Here is an 18,407-nt window from a genome sequence, read left to right as displayed (position 1 = left end):
TCCCTGTGTCAAGAGGAACCCCATGCAGAATCTTGCCAAATACCTTAATGTTCCTGTCAAGTATCTCCTAGATATCTAGTGGATGACTCTTCACCTGTGGCTCGTGTTTAGTTGGCATAGTGAAACATTCCACTGCCCACTCTATGTTATTATGCCAAAAAAGTCTTTGCATTCTCCTCAAGGAAACTACTCTGCAACCCCCATTTGAAAATCCTCTAAGTACAACAATTCTTCCCTCATGTTGAAACCTCATCTCCAATTTTGCTAGGTTAAGTGTGAACTCTACTATCAAGGCCATCCATTTCATGCCAAGGATGACATCATAGTCTCCCATGTCTACCACATAAAATTCATCTTCCAACTCATAGCTATCTCCAAATCTAATGTGAAGATTAGATATCTTCCGAGTACATAATAGTTTGTCACCATTAGCTACCATGACTATAAACCCATTGTGCTCCTTAGTCTATAGACCTCTCTTGGCTACCAATTGTGCATGTATAAAATTATGTATAGCCCTAGTATCAATGAGTGAGATCACTTTCTGCCCTTGGATAGTACCCCTAACCTTAAATGTGATTGCCTTTTGAGCCCCCATTAATCATGCTAATGACTTCTCATCCTCAAGAATGCTACTCTCCTCCATAGTGCTATCCTTATCTGAATCAAAGTGTTGATCCTCCCTCTCTAACTGTGACTCCTCTACTGAGAAATACTCCATTTGATTTTCCTTAGCCTTGAGAGGACACTTATGAGATAAATCCCAAGGCTCTCTGCAATGAAACCATAACTTCTTCTTTCTTAAATCATTCTAGGTGTCATTATCCAACTTGTCTCTTTTGGGCTGAGCATCCTTGTGAAAAAAAAATTTGTCCTTCTCCTTGTCCTTTTTCATATAAGAATCCTTATGCTGAAATCTACTCCTAAATGAAGAAGTTGTTAAGTCATGAGCCTTTTTAGTGGCCTCCTACAACGTAGTTGGGTCATGCCCCTTGACCCAACCTTACAAGGGTTCTGAGAGTCCATCCATAAAAAACACTACTAATCTCCTCTCTGAAATATCTATGACTAACATAGCTAACCTCTGAAACTCACTAATATATGTCTCAATTGATCCCCACTACTTGAGTTTTGCCAACTCCTTAACTATAATTTGGGATCCCTCATATCAAATCTCTCAATGACCTTCTTAGTAAACTCTTCGTAAGATGTGATCTGATTATATCCCAAGGTTGCCATGCCATGGTGCCACCACTCATGTTCTAGTCCATCCAAGTTAGTAGCCACATACTTTATAGCCTCCTCTTTAGGCATAGGATTCAGCTACAAGTATGTATCCATCTTCTTCACCCAAGCTCATGTGGTTATCTTCCCTGAAGCATCATAATAAGGTAAAGAAATTTTCCCAACTTTCTTTCTCAGCTCAAGGTTTTGACTTCTTCCTCTTGATCTAGGCATGTGTCTCATCCTCAAGTCCATGTAATATCTAAGAGAAATGTCCTCCTAAAACTTTAGTCCACTAGCCTCCCAATCCCTCTTGAATTGATCTTTTAACTCCATAATCTACGGTTCATTAATCAGCTGAACTAGATCTCTAGGTGGGAAGCTGGGTAGAAGAGGTCTTGAGGTAGTTGTTCAAGCTAGGCATGCAACATGTTTAAATTTATCAGCCTCATTCCCATTGTTGCAATGTCCATTATTATAATTAATGTTTCCTCAGCCTCCATTATCATTGCCCCTATTATTGTTGTTTCTATTTTTGGCATCACCTAGATTAATATTGATGCCCATCTATCTAGCCATTAGTTGCAACATCATATCCATTCGCCTATTCTCCTCCTGTTGCATCATATACATTTTCCTATTCTACTCCTATTGCATCATATTCATTCACCTATTCTGCTCTTTCTCCACCTGCTACCCCTCCTCTAATGTAACTAGTAACCTAAACATTACATTTTCTTGATCTAGACTAGTATTCCTATCATCTTAGTCACCCATATTTTTTTCTTGTTCAAAGAATATCTCCTTTGTGTCTATATGACTAGATTGTATGTCCCTCTATACGGATGAACTACCCTATTCATTTTGCAAATCTAAACTCCTACTTTATCTTGCTTTGGTATTGCAAAAATTATAAATCTCTTGTCACATGCTCAAACATAAATGCTTAAGATCTCCATAGGATGGTAGGACTTATAGCTCTGATACTACTATAATGGGCACCTACCAGTTATAACTTTGTGAAACACTTTGCAAGCAAGCTCTGATACCACTGTAATGGATACCCTAGAAATGGCTCTGATACCACTGTAATGGAATGGGCTTTGATACCACTATGATGGGCACCCTGGCTGTAATGGAATGGGCTCTGATACCACTATAATGGACCCCTGTAATGAGATCTGATACCACTGTAATGGGCACCTACCAGTTATAACTTCGTGAAACACTTTGCAAGCAAGCTCTAATACCATTGTAATGGGCACCCTAGAAATGCCCAAGAACTAAACCAATTTCTGAAAGCAAATTTAATGTCTTTGCATAGGTTCCAATCCACATAACATGAGCAAGAATGAATTTATGCAAATTGAAGATTGAACTGCTGCTAAAATAATATTAGTTCTCAAAATGATAAAATCAAATACATAGCAATGTATTCCAAAGGCCAAACCTCAAGGGAATGATGTCTAGAATGTTACAAGAGAGGATGAATGTCCTCTAATGCGAAGACCAAATCTCTAACCCACACCTCCAACCTTTTATCAAATGCAATTCACAATCATTCGATGCTAAATAATGAGGCTTCCACCTCTATTTATACTTTCCCTACACCATTCTAGAAGGAAATCAAATATTAATTAATTGCAAGTACTAGAAGCTTTCCCCTTCCAGTAATTAATGCACTCTCTAGAAACTCCTCCCTTGCAATACAATAATTAATTTTGCTTCTATAAAATTAAATTACTAGAGGCTTCCCCCTTTCCAATAATTAATACACACCCTAGAAGCTTCTCCCTTGTAATATAATAATTAATTTAATTAATTAAATATAAAGTCAACTTTTAATTTTTAATTTATTTAATGAATTTATAGGAAATTAATTTAATTTCCTCTTATGCTCCACTTAGGCTTTAGAGAATGTGAACGCTAAGAACTCCACTTAGTTGCTAAAAAGATGGGGACATTACACACACATCTTGATGCAAAGGGTCAAATGAGGTCGTAGGTTAGCCTAAGATGCCATTCAACCCATGTGATCGATTACCATATGTCCCTAGGGTTCCTAGGGATGTACATCATGATGCAATGGGTTGAATGGGGTCAAATATTAGCCTACTAGCCCATTTGACCCATATGATCAATTACCACATGTCCCTAGGAGTCCTAGGACCCTTAGGGAAATGTCACAATGCAATGGACCAAATGGGGTCGTAGGTTAGCCTATGACACGATTTGACCCATGTGATCTATTACCATATGTACCTATGGGTCCTAGGACCCTTAGGGAGACATGTCTAGATGAAATGGGTTAAAGGGGGTCATAAGTCAGCCTACAACCCCATTCAACCCATATGATCAATCATCATATGTCCCTAAGGGTCCTAGGACCCTTGGGGAGATATGTCTAGATGAAATGGGTTAAAGGGGGTCGTAGGTCAGCCTACAACCCCATTCAACCCATATGATCAATCATCATATGTCCCTCATTGTCCTAGGACCCCTAGGGATACATGTGAAGAAATTGGTCGAAGGGGGTCGTAGGTTAGCCTACGACCCTATTCAACCCATATAATTGATTACCTGGATATATCCCTAAGGGTCCTATGACCCCTAGTGACACATGTTGTGATGCAATGGGTCAAAGGGTGTCATAGGATAAACTACAACCCAATTTGATCCATATGATCAATTACCATGTGTCCATAGGGGTTGACCCCTAGGGACACATTCCATGATGTAATGGGTCCAAGGGGGTCTTAGGTTAGCCTATGACCCTTATTTGACCTATATGATCAATTACCATATGTCCCTAACGGTCCTAGAACCCATAGTGACATGTGTCATGATGAAATGTGTCGAAGGGTGTTGTAGGTGAGCCTATGACCCTATCCAACCTGAATGATCAATAACCATATGTCCTTAGGCATCCTAGGACCCCTAGAGACTCTTGTTGTGATGCCATGGGTCAAATGTAGTCATAGTTTTTGACCCATACAATCAACAGATTTCATGATGCAAAGGGTTAAATGGGGTAATAGGTTATCCTACAACCCCATTCAACCCATATGATAAATTACCATATGTCCTTATGGTTCCTAGGAACCCTAGGGTCACATGTTGTGATGCAATGGGTCGAAGCAGTTTGTAGGTTAGCATACGACCTACTTCAACCCATTTGATTGGTTACCATATGTCCTTATGGCTCCTAGGCCCCCTAGTGACACATGTCATGATGAAATGGGTTGAAGGGGGTTGTAGGTTAGCCAACAAACCCATTCAACCCATATGATGAATTACCATATGTTCCTAGGGGTCCTAGGACCCCAAGGGACACATGTTATGATGCAATGGGTTGAAGGGGGTTGAAAGTTAGCCTATGTCCCCATTTGACCCATATGATTAATTACCATATATCCCTAGGGATCCTAGGACCCCTAGGGACATATGTCATGATGTAATATATTGAATAGGGTCATAAGTTAGCCTACGACCCCATTTGACCCATACCGATTACCATATGTCCCTAGGGGTCCTAGAACCCCTAGGGACACATGTCACGATGGGTTGAATTAGGGTGTAGGTTAGCCTACAACTCCATTCAACCCATGTGATATATTACCATATGTCCCTAGGGGTCCTAGGACCCCTAGGGACAAATTTTGTGATGTAATGGGTCAAATGGGGTCATAGGTTAGCCTACGACCCCATCCAACCCATATGATCAATTACCATATTCCCTTAGGGGTCCTAGGGGTAGTAGGTTAGCCTATAACCCCATTCGACCCATCTGATCAATTACCACATGTCCTAAGACCCCCAGGGACACATGTTGTAGTGTAATGGGTCGAATGTGGTTGTAGGTTAGCCTACATTCCCATTCGACCCATGTGATCGATTACCATATGACCCTAGGGGTTTTAGGACCCCTAGGAACCTTATGGACATGTGTTGTGGTGATATAGGTTGAAGGAGGTCATAGGTTAGCCTATGAACCTATTCAACCCATATGATCAATTACCATATGTGTCATGATGCTATGGGTTGAAGGGGGTCATAGGTTAGCCTTCAACCCCATTTGACCTATATGATCGATTACCTGAATATGTCTCTAGGGATCCTTAGACCCCTAGGGACACATATCACAATGCAATGAGTCAAAGGGGGTTATAGGCTAGCCTACAAACCCATTCGACCCATATCTGTCTATGACCTTGTTTGATCCATATGGTCAATTACCATATTTCCTTAGGGGTCCTAGGATCCCTAGGGATACATGTCATGATGCAATGGGTCAAAGGTGGTCATAGGCCAACGACACATATGATCAATTACCATATGTTCCTAGGGATGCATGTCGTAATGAAAATAGTCAAAGGGGGTCGTAGGTTAGACTACAACCTCATTTGACCCATATGATTGATTACCATATGTCCTTGAGTATCATAGGACACCTAGGGACATATGTCATGATCTGATGAGTTGAATGGGGTCATAGGTTAGCCTAAAACCCCATTTGACCCATAAGATCGATTACTAGTTATCCCCAGGGGTCTTAGGACCCCAAGGGACACATGTCACAAAGAAATTGGTCAAATGGGGTCGTACATTAGCCTATGACCCCATTTGACCCATATGATCAATTATCATTTGTCCTTAAGAGTCTTAGGACCCATAGGGAAACATGTCACAATGCAATGGGTCGAAGGGGGTTATAGGCTAGCCCATGAAAAAATTTGACCCATTTGACTGATTACCATATGTCCCTAGGGGTCCTAGGACCCCTAGGACACATGTTGTGATCCAATGGTCTTAGCCTATGACCCCATTTGACCCATATGATTGATTATCTAGATATGTCCTTAGGGGTCTTAGGACCCCTAGGGACACATGTCGTGATGCAATGGGTTAAAGGGGTTCATAGGCTAGCCTACAACCCCATTTGATCCATATGTGTCTATGACCCCATTCAAACCATATGACCAATTACTAGATTTCCCTAGGGGTCCTAGGACCCCTAGGGAAACATGTTGTGATTCAATGGGTTGAAAGGGGTCATAGGTTTGCCTACAACCCCATTCAAACCATATGATCAATTACCATATGTCCCCAGGGATGCAAAGTGTATGTTTCTCATAATGATAAATTACCATCCTGAGTCATTCCATGAAGTTTCATTTTCAGCACTGCTTATATCTACATTTTTTCTTTAAGTGTCAAACAATGACATGAGGCCTAGTTTTCCATTGAATATCTTGCACCTAGTTATTTCTCATGACTCACCACTTTGGGAGTGTTTAGCATGCATATCAAAAAACCTATGTTTTATTTTTCAAGTCATTCAATATATTTCGACTAGGTTTTGAATCCCTCAAAGTTTTTTTTTTTTGTCATCATGCTGATGCAAATTGTTTAGAATTCTAGGAGGCCCTATTTGACTAGTTATAACTTTGACCTAGTCATGTGAAAAGAAGAAATTAATTTTGTACTATATTCCAAGTGTTAGAGACTCGTTATATTTCAGGTTTGACATTATGAAGAATTTATTTGACTATTTCTCAAAAGCGATTCAAAATGCAATTTATGAAGTTTTACTAGTGTCTAAAAGTGCACATTAGTCGGTAACCCTATTCGGGATATCATAACTCTGAATCTTTGATAGCAGAGACCAAATGGATTATACCACTATGTTCTGCTCTGAAAATTCTTGAAGTGTGCCATTTTTCAATTCTTGATGAATCTTTCTACACACTCTCCCAGTTCCATTCCAGATTGTGAAAATCATTGTTTTGCTAGTGTTTTTTGGTCATGTAGTTTTCAGTACCACACTTTGACTACTTGTTGAATGCACCCTATTGTTTTTCATGAACCCAAATTAGAGATTTATACTATCCTCATGGTAGTGAACTAATGCCATAGTTTTTGTGCCCTCAAGTATCTATTTGACTTGTTTGCAAAGCCAAAACCAAACACACTTTATTGTTTTTTTGTAGGCAATTCAGAGAAGGTAACTTTGACTTTCAATATCTTTTGACCTAGATTTTTTCATGAGATGAAATTTCATAGGTTACAAGAATGTGGATCAAAGAAGAAACATGTCAGTTTTCAGGGCACGATTCTTTATTTCAGTCAATTTTTAAAGCCAGTCTCAAAGCCTTCCTGTCAGAAATTCTTTATTTGAAAAAAGGCATAAAGGGAGTTTTAGATGATAAATTAATGGTCAATTCTTGTCTAGATTTAATCCAATTAGTTTAGGGAGTCAAATCAATGGATTTTGGAGTCAAGTGTTTCGATTCAAAATCCTTTTTAGCCAAACCCACTTTGGGGCCCGATTGATTTCATCATATTACAAAGTCATACTTGCGGAATAAAAAAATTTTGATTAGACATAATGGCTACGATCTTCAAGAGAATTTTATATGCAGCATGAAAGATGGATAAAGAAAGAAAACCTCTATCGAGAAAAGTACCAATTAATTCAAGAAAAATAAATCCTTATCGAATGGTGAACATAATTTGACTGATAGTTCTATCCATTCTTGTAGTGGATTACCCTGTAGAAAAAGTCTCCTGTTATGTTGCTCATGATGGAGCTTCGATGTTAACATTTGAATCATTGTCAAAGACCTCTAAATTTGCAAGAAAGTAGGTACCCTTTTTCAAGAAATTTAATATTGAACCATTAGCACCAGAGTTGTATTTCTCTAAGAAAATTGACTATTTAAAGGACTAAGTTTAGCCCACTTTTGTCAAGGAACAACATGCTACAAAGAGAGAATATGAAGAATTCAAGGTGAGGATAAATGTGTTGGTTATAAAGGCCTTGAAGGTGCCTATGGAAGGATGGATATTGAAAGATGGAACAGATTTGTCTCATAATAATACCCACAATCATTATGGTATTCTTCAAGTGTTCTTGGGCCACGGTGGAGGTCTCAACACAAAAGGCAATAAACTTCCAAGCCTAATCTATGTTTCTTGTGAAAAGAGAACTAGATTCCAGCATCACAAACCCCTAGGGACACATGTCATGATGCAAAGGGTTGAATGGCATTGTAGGTTAGCCTAAACCCCATTGGACCCATATGATTCATTAACCATTTATTCCTAGGGCTCCTAGGACCCCTAGGGACACATATCGTGATGCAATGGGTCAAAAGGGGTCCTAGGTTAGCCTACGATGCCATTTGACCCATATGATCATTTACCATTTGTTCATAAGGGTCCTAGGAACCCTAGGGACATGTGTTGAAATGTAATGGGTTGAATGGGGTCATAGGTTCACCTACAATGCCATTTAACCCATTCGATCAATTACCATATGTCCTTAGGGGTCCTAGGACCCCAAGGGAAACATGTGGTGATTAAATAGGTTGAAGGGCATCGTGGGTTATCCTATGGCCCTATTTTACCCATATGATCAATTATCATATGTTCAAAGGTGTCCTAGGACCCCTAGGGACACGTGTCACAATGAAATGGGTCAAAGGGGGTCATAGGTTAGCCTATGACCCCATTCACCCAATATGATTGAATACCATATGTCCCTAGGGATACATGTCATGATGTAATGGGTCAAAGGGGGCTATAGGTTAGCCTATGACCCCATTCAACCCATATGATCAATTACCATATGTCCCTAGGGGTCCTAGGACCCCTAGGGACACATGTCATGATGCTGGTGCAGGGACACCTTGAAACATAGGGCCCTCACCATTTTCAATTTTGCTATGGTGTGCTCCAAGAGAGCCCTTGTAAGAAGAATAAAGGTCTAAGGAGCTAAGTGTGTTTCAACAACATTAACTAGGAGATAGGAAGTCATTAAGTGTCCTTAGGATCAAGGCATTTCTTTCCATAAAGCAATAAGTGACTTAGAACTTAAGGGATAGCCAAATTAGCAAGTAGGAGGTGTTAAAAGTTGAAAATAAGGAAAATTGTAAAATTTCGTATGCAAGAAGTGTTGCAATTTTGCAAAAAATGTTGATTACCCTCCCAAACATGATGGAGGCTAATGGAAGCCCTAATTATGATGGAAGAAGACCTAAGACGACATATGTATACTTCTAAAACCCTAAAGTTGGATAAGTTAAATGTGAATGTACAGACTGTATGTTGAAGCATGAGTTTTTTATGCCAAAAAGGCTAAAATAAAGAGTGTGGAAGACTTTTGAACATTTTTTTGAATGTTGTACCAGTTGGCATTCTAGATAGTGTTGATTAGAACAATTTTTTTTCAATAGTTTAGACTTGATTGGTTTTTTCTTAATTGTTTTAGAAATCTTTCTTTTCTAGCAAGTTTGTTGTCCTGTTCTAGGCAGTTTGCATTGGAAAGGATGTAACTCACTACCCCACCATAGGAATAGTATGACCTTTTGGGGATAGTGATTTTATATAATTCACTTCCTCTTGGTAGAATGAGGTGCCCCCAAAACCCTAGGAATCATTTTTAAGCTCTTTCCCTAGGCAAGCCAAAGCATGTCGAGCTAGGGAATATTGAGTTTACCGAGCTTGTTATTTGCAGGGTTATGGAGATTTCTTTGAAAGTGAACATGGAGGTTGAAAGGGAGTAAGAGAAGATCCCTTAGGTATAATGAAAAAAAAATACAAATAGTAGATTGACCTTGAAAACCCTCAAAAACCCTCAAATTCAACAAAGGTACTTAAGGCAGTTCTAGGGTCCAAAACCTAGAAAATTTGAAAGTACTCATGATATGAGTAGGGGTCTATGAAGATAGTTTTGAATGCTTAGTGAATAAAATTGGAGAAAATTCCTAATTTGTAGGAACAAGAGGGCTAATTGGGGCTCTTTCTTGTAGCCCTATTTTGAACAGGAAGTACAAAATTGGTAGGAAGCACAACCATAGTGAGTTGCTTTGGAATACAAAAGAAGTGTATTGCAAGGTCTAGTATCTCCTCCATGACCCTGCAAGTTGGATGCAAAGAATGGTTAAAAAGACCTAGTTTAGTTGGAAGACTTTGATTACCCTCCATCTAGTGTGGGAACCTAGCAAATGGCAAGAAGTGAAGATTAATCAAGATAGTGGAGTGGGGTTTAGGATTGGGGGATCTTTGCTTAAAGAGGATCCTATAGGTTCATTTGGTGACCTAGTAAGACTCTTTAGGTCTCAAAGGTAGAGTAGAAGCATGAACTTGTGATTGGGTCATCCCTACTCTACCTATCAAGTGGTATCAAAGCCTTATTAAAAGGTGGGGGAAAAGCAAGTGCAAAGCAAGGTAAAAGTTATCACCTACTAAATCCAATGTTTGTAGCAAGATGGTGACCAGTGTTGAATTGGAAAAGAAGGTAGAAGAACAAGAGAAGAAAGTAGAAGAGCAAGAGGAAGACAACAAGTCTTTGAGGGAAAGATTGCCACAACTTGAATAGTTGTTAAGTGAGGTCCAAGACACAATAGATAAAGTCAAGGACAAGATGGACCAAAAAGAAGAGCAAGGATCCAAAGAGAAAGAGATTGAGTTGGAGGAAGAAGCCCCAACACCAAACCCTATTATACTAGAAGAGCCTTTCTTGAAGGCACTAAAAGTAATAAATAGTAAGGCCTTGGAAGGCATTCCCTTATTCAGTGGAAAGATGGATCCATACCTCATCATGGAATGGATTGAAAGAATGGGGAACCATTTCGATTGTGATGGTGTCTCTAATGCTCAAAAAGTCAAGGTTAAGAGGTACTACTCTGAACTAGTTGAAGTTTGTTCAAATAGAGAGGAAAAAAGAAGGGAAAAGCCCCATTGCTTCTTGGAAAGGGATGGTGGATAAAATTAGACAAGCTTACATTTCTGAAGACTATGAAATACAAGTGCATAGGAGAAGAACAAATCTTAGGCAAAAAGATATGGATCTGCACTCTTACACTAAAGACTTCCAAAAATTATGCTTAAGGTCCAAGGTGGTGGAAGATGAAAGCATCAGATTGGCAAGATATTTGAATGCACTCAAGTGGTCCATCAAAGAAGATATGAGCCTTTTCACTCCTAAAATAGTCCATCAATGCTACCAAATGCCTCTAAAGGTGGAAGAGAAAGGAAAAAGAAAGCAAGACCATAACTCAAAGAATAGAGGAAGAGGTAGAGATGACAAAGGACATAGGGGAAGCTATGGAGGTAGAAGCAATAATAGTAGATCCAAAGGTGAGTTCAAGTTGACTAAACAAAGTGGAGAAACTAGTTAAAGAGGTGGTTCAAGAAGAGATAGAGGTAGAAGAAGATCACCAAGAGGAAGGGGACAATCCTACTTTGCTACAATTAAGTGTTACCACTATTAGCAACTTGGGCACCCTGCCTATAGGTGTCCTAAAAAGGGATCCGCATCACAAGGAGAAAAGAAGATAGAATATAGTAATGAAAATGCTTCAAGTGTGAAGTCACCTAATATCTAGTTGGATTCTAAAAGTGGTGAGAACTTAATGATAAAGAGAGTCCTAATTGAAGAACCAGTTAAAGGAGTGCCCAAGCAAAGAAGATCACTCTTTAGGGTGAGATGTAAGATTATGGGAAAGGTTTGCAAAGTTATCATAGACTCAGGATCTACTAATAACATAATTTTAGAGGTATCCATAGCTAAATTCAAGATTCCTAAAATACCTCATAGCCCTCCCTACAAGGTCGCCTAGCTAAACAAGAAGCAAGATGTTTTGGTGAATGAGAAAGCATGGATTGAGTTCACCATAGGAGGATATAAAGACAAGATTTTATGTGATGTTTTTTGCATGGATTCCTATCACCTATTTTGAAGTAGACCATGGCAGTTTGATAGAAAATCCATACACAATGTTGAACTCAACTCATACACCTTTGAGAAGGATGGGGTGAGTTATAAAATTCAGTCACTACTTGAATCTGATAATCAAGGGAGTGGACCTAATGTGTTGTTGTTCAAGGGGAAAGAGTTCATGAAAACTCTTGACAACGAAGAAGGAGTGGGTTATGCTATTGTGGTGAAACCAAAGAAGGAAAAAGAGACTAAGAAGTAGGACATCCCACATGAGGTGTAACAAATTTTTGGATGAATTCAAGAGCATTATATTATATGGAACACCTATAGCCCTACCATGTCAAAGAGCAATTAGCCATCAAATTGACCTTGTACTAGGGGCATCTCTTCCAAATAATGCACCTTACAAGCTAACTCCTGGATAGAATAGGAAAGTTGAAAAGCAAGTACAAGAGTTGATGGATCAAGGGTTGATAAGGAAGAACATCAGCCCATGTACTATGCCTACTATTTTGGCACCAAAAAAAGGAGGAATGTGGAGATTATGTACAACCTCCAGAGCCATAAACAAGAACACAATATAGTATAGGTTTCCCATACCAAGGATTAAGGACCTAATGGATTGCCTAGGAGGGGATAAGTACTACACCAAGATAGACCTTAAGAGTGGCTATCATCAAATAAGAATAAAAGAGCAGGACGAGTGGAAAATAGCATTTACAACCACTAAAGGACTCTATGAATGGCTAGTTATGCCATTTGGCCTGTCCAATGCTCCAAGTACATTCATGAGGCTCCTAAATGAGGTGTTGAAAGACTTCATAGGTAATTTTGTGGTATTCTACTTAGATGATATATTATTTTTCAACATGAGTAAAGAGGAACACTTAAGGCATATTAGAATCGTATTGTCTAAGTCAAAGGAAGAACAACTAACCATCAATCTACACAAGTGTGATTTCATGAAGTAAGAACTAGTCTATTTAGGCTTTGCTCTATCTCAAGGAGATCTAAAAATGGATGAAAGAAAAGTTGCAGCAATATTGAGTTGGCCAACTCCCAAAAATGCAAGTGAAGTGAGGAGTTTCCATGGCCTACCTCAATACTATAGGAAGTTCATTAGGAACTTCAATGGGATATGTCCTCCAATTATGGACACTATCAAGGGTGGAATAAAGACCAAGTTTATGTGGACACAAACAGCAAACAAGGGATTTGAAAAATTGAAGAAAGAGGTAGCTACTAAGCCTATCCTAAGATTGCCTACTTTTAATGAACCTTTTGTTGTAGAATGTGATGCTAGTAATATAGTAGTGGGAGGAGTCTTAAGTCAAAGTAATAGACCAGTGGCTTTCTTTAGTGAAAAGCTAAAATGTAGCAAAATAAAAGTACTCTTCCTATGATTTGGAGCTTTATGAACTTGTTCAATCCCTTAGAAAATGGAGGCATTATCTCTTGCCCAAGGAGTTTTTAGTGGTCACTGATAACCAAGCTTTGAGTTTTCTCAACTCCCAAGAAAAACTAAGCCATAGATATGTCAAGTGGGTGGAGTATTTATAGTCTTATACTTTCACCATAAATCACAAGAAGGATCAGCTCAATAAGGTAGTTGATGCTTTGAGTAGAAGGTTTCTCACTATCCAAGAAATTTAAGTAAGGAGCATAGGGTTGGATAACTTCAAAGAACTCTACCAAACTAATGGAGATTTTGCAACAACATACAAGGTGTGTCAAGAGCACCTAAATCACTTTCATGGTGAGTTTGCAGTCTATACATTGTAGAATGAGCTACTCTTCAAAGGAAGGCATTTATGTGTGCCAAAAGGATCCATGAGGGAGAACCTCATTCAAGAAAAAAATAATTGAAGTTTGAGTGGCCATTTTGGCTTGAATAAGACCTTAGAATTGGTTCAAAAGTACTACTACTGGCCTAAAATGCAAAATGATGTCAGAGCTTATGTTCAGCAATGCATCATATGTCAAAGAGAAAAGGGGACTTCTATAGATGCAAGACTTTATCAGTCTCTTCCAATACCAAGAAAACCACGGGAATGTGTAAGTATGGATTTTATGGTTGGTTTACCTAGAACAAAGAGTATTTTTGATAGCATCTATGTGGCAGTGGACAGATTTAGCAAAATGAGTCATTTTATTCCATGCAAGGTTACCCATGATGCAAGTCATACTACTTACTTTTTTTTCAAAGAAGTTGTGAGTATTCATGGTTTTCCAACTAGCATTGTATCTTATAGAGATAGAAAATTTGTGGGACACTTTTGGAGATCCTTATGGAAAAGACTAGGTATCGATTTATCTTTTAGTTCAGCCTACCATCCTCAAACTCATGGTCAGAATGAAGTGGTCAACAGGGCACTTGGAAACTTGTTAAGATGCTTAACCAAGGAGTATGGTTTGACATGGTATTTGGTCCTTCACCAAGGAGAGTTTTGTTATAATGATAGCATTAATAGAACTACGGGAAAGATTCCCTTTGAGATTGTATATGGGATACATCCTAGGGGTGTATGTGAATTGAGAAACCTAGATGGTCAAGTATCTAACAGTGGTTATGTTGAAGATTTCAATCAATCCATGAAGGAAGTGCATGAGTAAGTAAAACAGCCCCTCATTGACAACACCAAGAAGATCAAGGACAAAGCTGATCTCAAGAAGAGAGAAGTATAGTTTGGTGTAGGGGACTTGGTCATGGTTCACCTAAACAAAGCAAGAATGGAAAGGGGGACCTCAAAAAAGCTACAAATTTGAAGACTTGGACCATGTCCTATACTGGCCAAGTATGGATAGAATGCTTACAAGGTTGGGTTGCCAAATGATCTAGCCATTTCTCCCATCTTCAATGTAGTAGACTTAGTCAGATATAAGGCACCTCTTACTGAGGTGGATGAACATGTGGACGAAACTTAGAAGGATTCTTAAATAGCAGCTTTGACCCCTAATTACATGCTTCAAGTAGAGAGGATATTGGACTCTAAGATTCATACAAAGACTAGACATGTAACATACAAAGAACACCTTGTCAAATGGCAAGGAAAACTAGACTCAGAGGCTACATCAATCCTTGAGAATCAGTTCAAGCTTTAGGGTATAGATCTCCACCTTTTGTCTCCAAAGGGGACTTAGCTTCTTTGGTAGGGAGTATGGCACAAGGGCACCTTGAAACATAAGGCCCTCACCATTTTCAATTTTTTTGTGATGTGATCCAAGAGAGCCCTTGTAAGTAGAATAAAGGTCTAAGGACCTAAGTGTGTTTTAACAACATTAACTAGGGGACAGGAAGTCATTAAGTCTCCTTAGGATTAAGGCATTTCTTGCCACAAAGCAATAAGTGACTTAGAACTTAAGGGAGTCCTTATTATTGGAGTCCTAGAATAGTTCTCTAACTTAGGGAAGGGTCCCTAGGATGAAAAAGATAAGGGATAGGAAAATTAGCAAGTAGGGGATGCTAAAAGTTGAAAACAAGGAAAATTGTGAAAGTCACTATGCAAGAAATGTTGCAATTTTGCCAAAAATGTTGATTACCCTCCCAAACACTATGGAGGCCAATGGAAACCCTAAGTATGAGGGATAAATACCTAGGAGGACATATATATACTTGAAAAACCCTAAAGTTGGTGAAGTTACATGTCAGTGTATGGACTATATGTTGTAGCATGAGTTTTTTATTACAAAAAGGCTAAAATATAGAGTGTGGAAGGCTTTTTAGCATTATTTTGGGTGATGTACTAGTTGGAGTTGTAGATAGTATCGATTAGAACATTTTTTTTTCAATAGTTTATACTTGTTGGTATTTTGTTTCATTGTTTTGGAAATCTTTCTTTTCTACCCAATTTGTTGTCTTGTTCTAGTCAGTTTGCATTGGGAAGGATGTAACTCATTACACCATTGTAGAAACAATATGGCCTTTTGGGGATAGTGAGTGTACATAATTTACTTCTTCTTAGAAAAAGTAAGGGCCCTCAAAATCCTACAAAGCATTTTTAAGCTCCTTCCCTAGGGGAGCCAGAGCATGCTCGGCTAGGGAATATTGAGTTTACAAATCTTGTTGTTTGCAGGGTTATGGAGATTTCTTGGAAAGTGAACATGGAGGTTGAAAGGGAGTAAGAAAATATCCCTTCGGTAGAAGAAAAAGGTGTTACCAATCCATTAAGGCACCTGACAAAGCCAAACAACAAATTGACCTTGAAAAACACTCAAAACCCCTCAAATTCAGCAAAGGTACTGTATGACAGTTCTAGGGTCCAAAACCTAGAAAATTTGAAAGTACTCATGATATGAATAGAGGTATATGAAGATATTTTTTAATTCTTAGTGGAAAAAATTGGAGAAAATCCCTAATTTGTAGGAGCAAAAGGGCTAATTGGGGCTCTTTCTTGTAGCCCTATTTTGAAGGGGAAGTATAAAATTGGTAGGAAGCACAACCATACTAAGTTGCTTTGGAATAAAAAAGAAGTGTATTGCAAGGTCTATTATCTCCTCCATGACCCTACAAGTTAGATGTGAAGAATGGTCAAAAAGACCTAGTTTAGTTAGAAGACTTTGAGTACCCTCCATCTAGTGTGGGAACCTGGCAGATGGCAAGAAGTGAAGATTGATCAAGACAGTAGAGCGGGGTTTAGGATTGGTGGATCTTTGCTTAAAGAGGATCCTATAGGTCCATTTTGTGATCTAGTAAGACACCTTAGCTCTCAGAGCTAGACTAGAAGCATAAACTTATGATTTGATCATCCCTACTTTGCCTATCAAATGGGTCAAATGGGGTTGTGGAATACCCTATGACCCCATTCAACCCATGTGATCAATCATCATATGTCCCTAGGGGTCCTAGGACCCCTAAGAACACACGTTGCAATGCAATGAGTCAAATGGGGTCATAGGTTAGCCTATGACCCTATTTGACCCATGTGATTGATTGCCATATGTCCCTAGGAGTCTTGTGTCATGTCCCCTTTTTAGCGACATAATTTTAATAGGGGATTTTCCTATCATCGACTCTCATAGGCAAATGATTATGGGAAGAGGGTCAATTTTGTCTTCCGATGGTTACAATTTTTCTCTCAAGGAATAATAATTAAGTGGGGCCTACTCGTTCTAATATTAAATTAAGGTTGTACTCTGACTTTATAAAGTTATTTATTTAATTTTATAAAGTTTAATAATTTAAGTACATCATAAAAGATGATTCTGGAAAACTTCCAGAAACTTCTCAGCAAAGTGAATAAATAGAGGACATAAGGCTCCGATTTGGAACAAGCGATTTGGTGGATTCAATTTGTTCGTCAACTAAGGCAATTTGTAGTCATTAGTCTGCAAATTTCCATAAGGTCTCTGGGAATGAAAAACTCCCTTGGATCTGCATAACTAAGGAGGTGAAATATTTCCCTGAAGGGTTGCACATTGGAGGTGGCACGGCAGTCATTTCATTAGGGCTAAATTTGTGGCCAAAGGCCAATTTGAATGATACATTTTATTGCAGTTGGATAACAGTGAAGAATTCTGGTTAAAGGCAACAGCCGAATAGAAGTAATTTGAGTTAATATCCAGCTGCGACAGGAGGGCAAATTCGATATCCTATTTGGTAGATCCACATACATCCTTGTCAACGATTCGCAAGCTGAAGGCATAGCCATTTACTTGCATCAAGGCGTTGAGCGTCTCTCACCACAGGAGGAGAACATTCAAATCAATATCGGGTCTGAGAAGCAGCAGATACTATGCATTTCGTGGGTCTGTACATCCACAGCCGAAAGCGACATTGGAAGATAGGAGTCTAGGACGCGACCCTCCCAAATACAAGATGGATTCTGCCCTAACCGTCAAACCATGGGACACAAATCATATTCCCAATACCCATCGACATTGTTAGTCTAGATAAGGGAAAAATCGGGACTCAGCTTGTGTGTTTCGAGTATTAATACATATTGGAAAACATCAGAGTGAATAACAGATAGGGAAGGCTCGGATTTGGCAGTGACTCCGCAGCTAATCGGAAGGAGTAAGATTTTTACTGCTCACGCAAGGAACTTCCTTAGGTTTTCCTTTAATATCACTCTATTCATAGCTTGAACAATATATATGCATTGTCACTGTTATTTCTCTAATATCCATTGATTTTCAAGGAAGATTCGGAACATTGCATTTGAAATTTTCTAACAATTGTGCACCCAGTGTTTTACAAATTTGTCATAGTTCAGTTTTGGTATTTCAATAACTTTCAGTCAAAGGACATAACAATGATATCAGAGCTTGTCAATGAAGTGTTTCACGAAATGTCTAACCCTTAAAGTTTGAGTTTTTGGGGTTCAAAAAAAAGAGCAATAACCTGTCGGGGTTACTACAGTGGTATCAGAGCAGTAGTCCTGCCATCCTGATTGGGTAGAAGTATTTTTATGCAACCATATTCCCAGTATTATATTCGCAAGAGAACCATATTTAGGGA

The sequence above is a fragment of the Cupressus sempervirens genome, chromosome 7 (assembly GCF_028749045.1).
Source record: "Cupressus sempervirens isolate cs-2001-9-10 chromosome 7, ASM2874904v1, whole genome shotgun sequence".
Lineage (NCBI taxonomy): Eukaryota > Viridiplantae > Streptophyta > Pinopsida > Cupressales > Cupressaceae > Cupressus > Cupressus sempervirens.
This window is presented reverse-complemented; position numbering follows the sequence as displayed.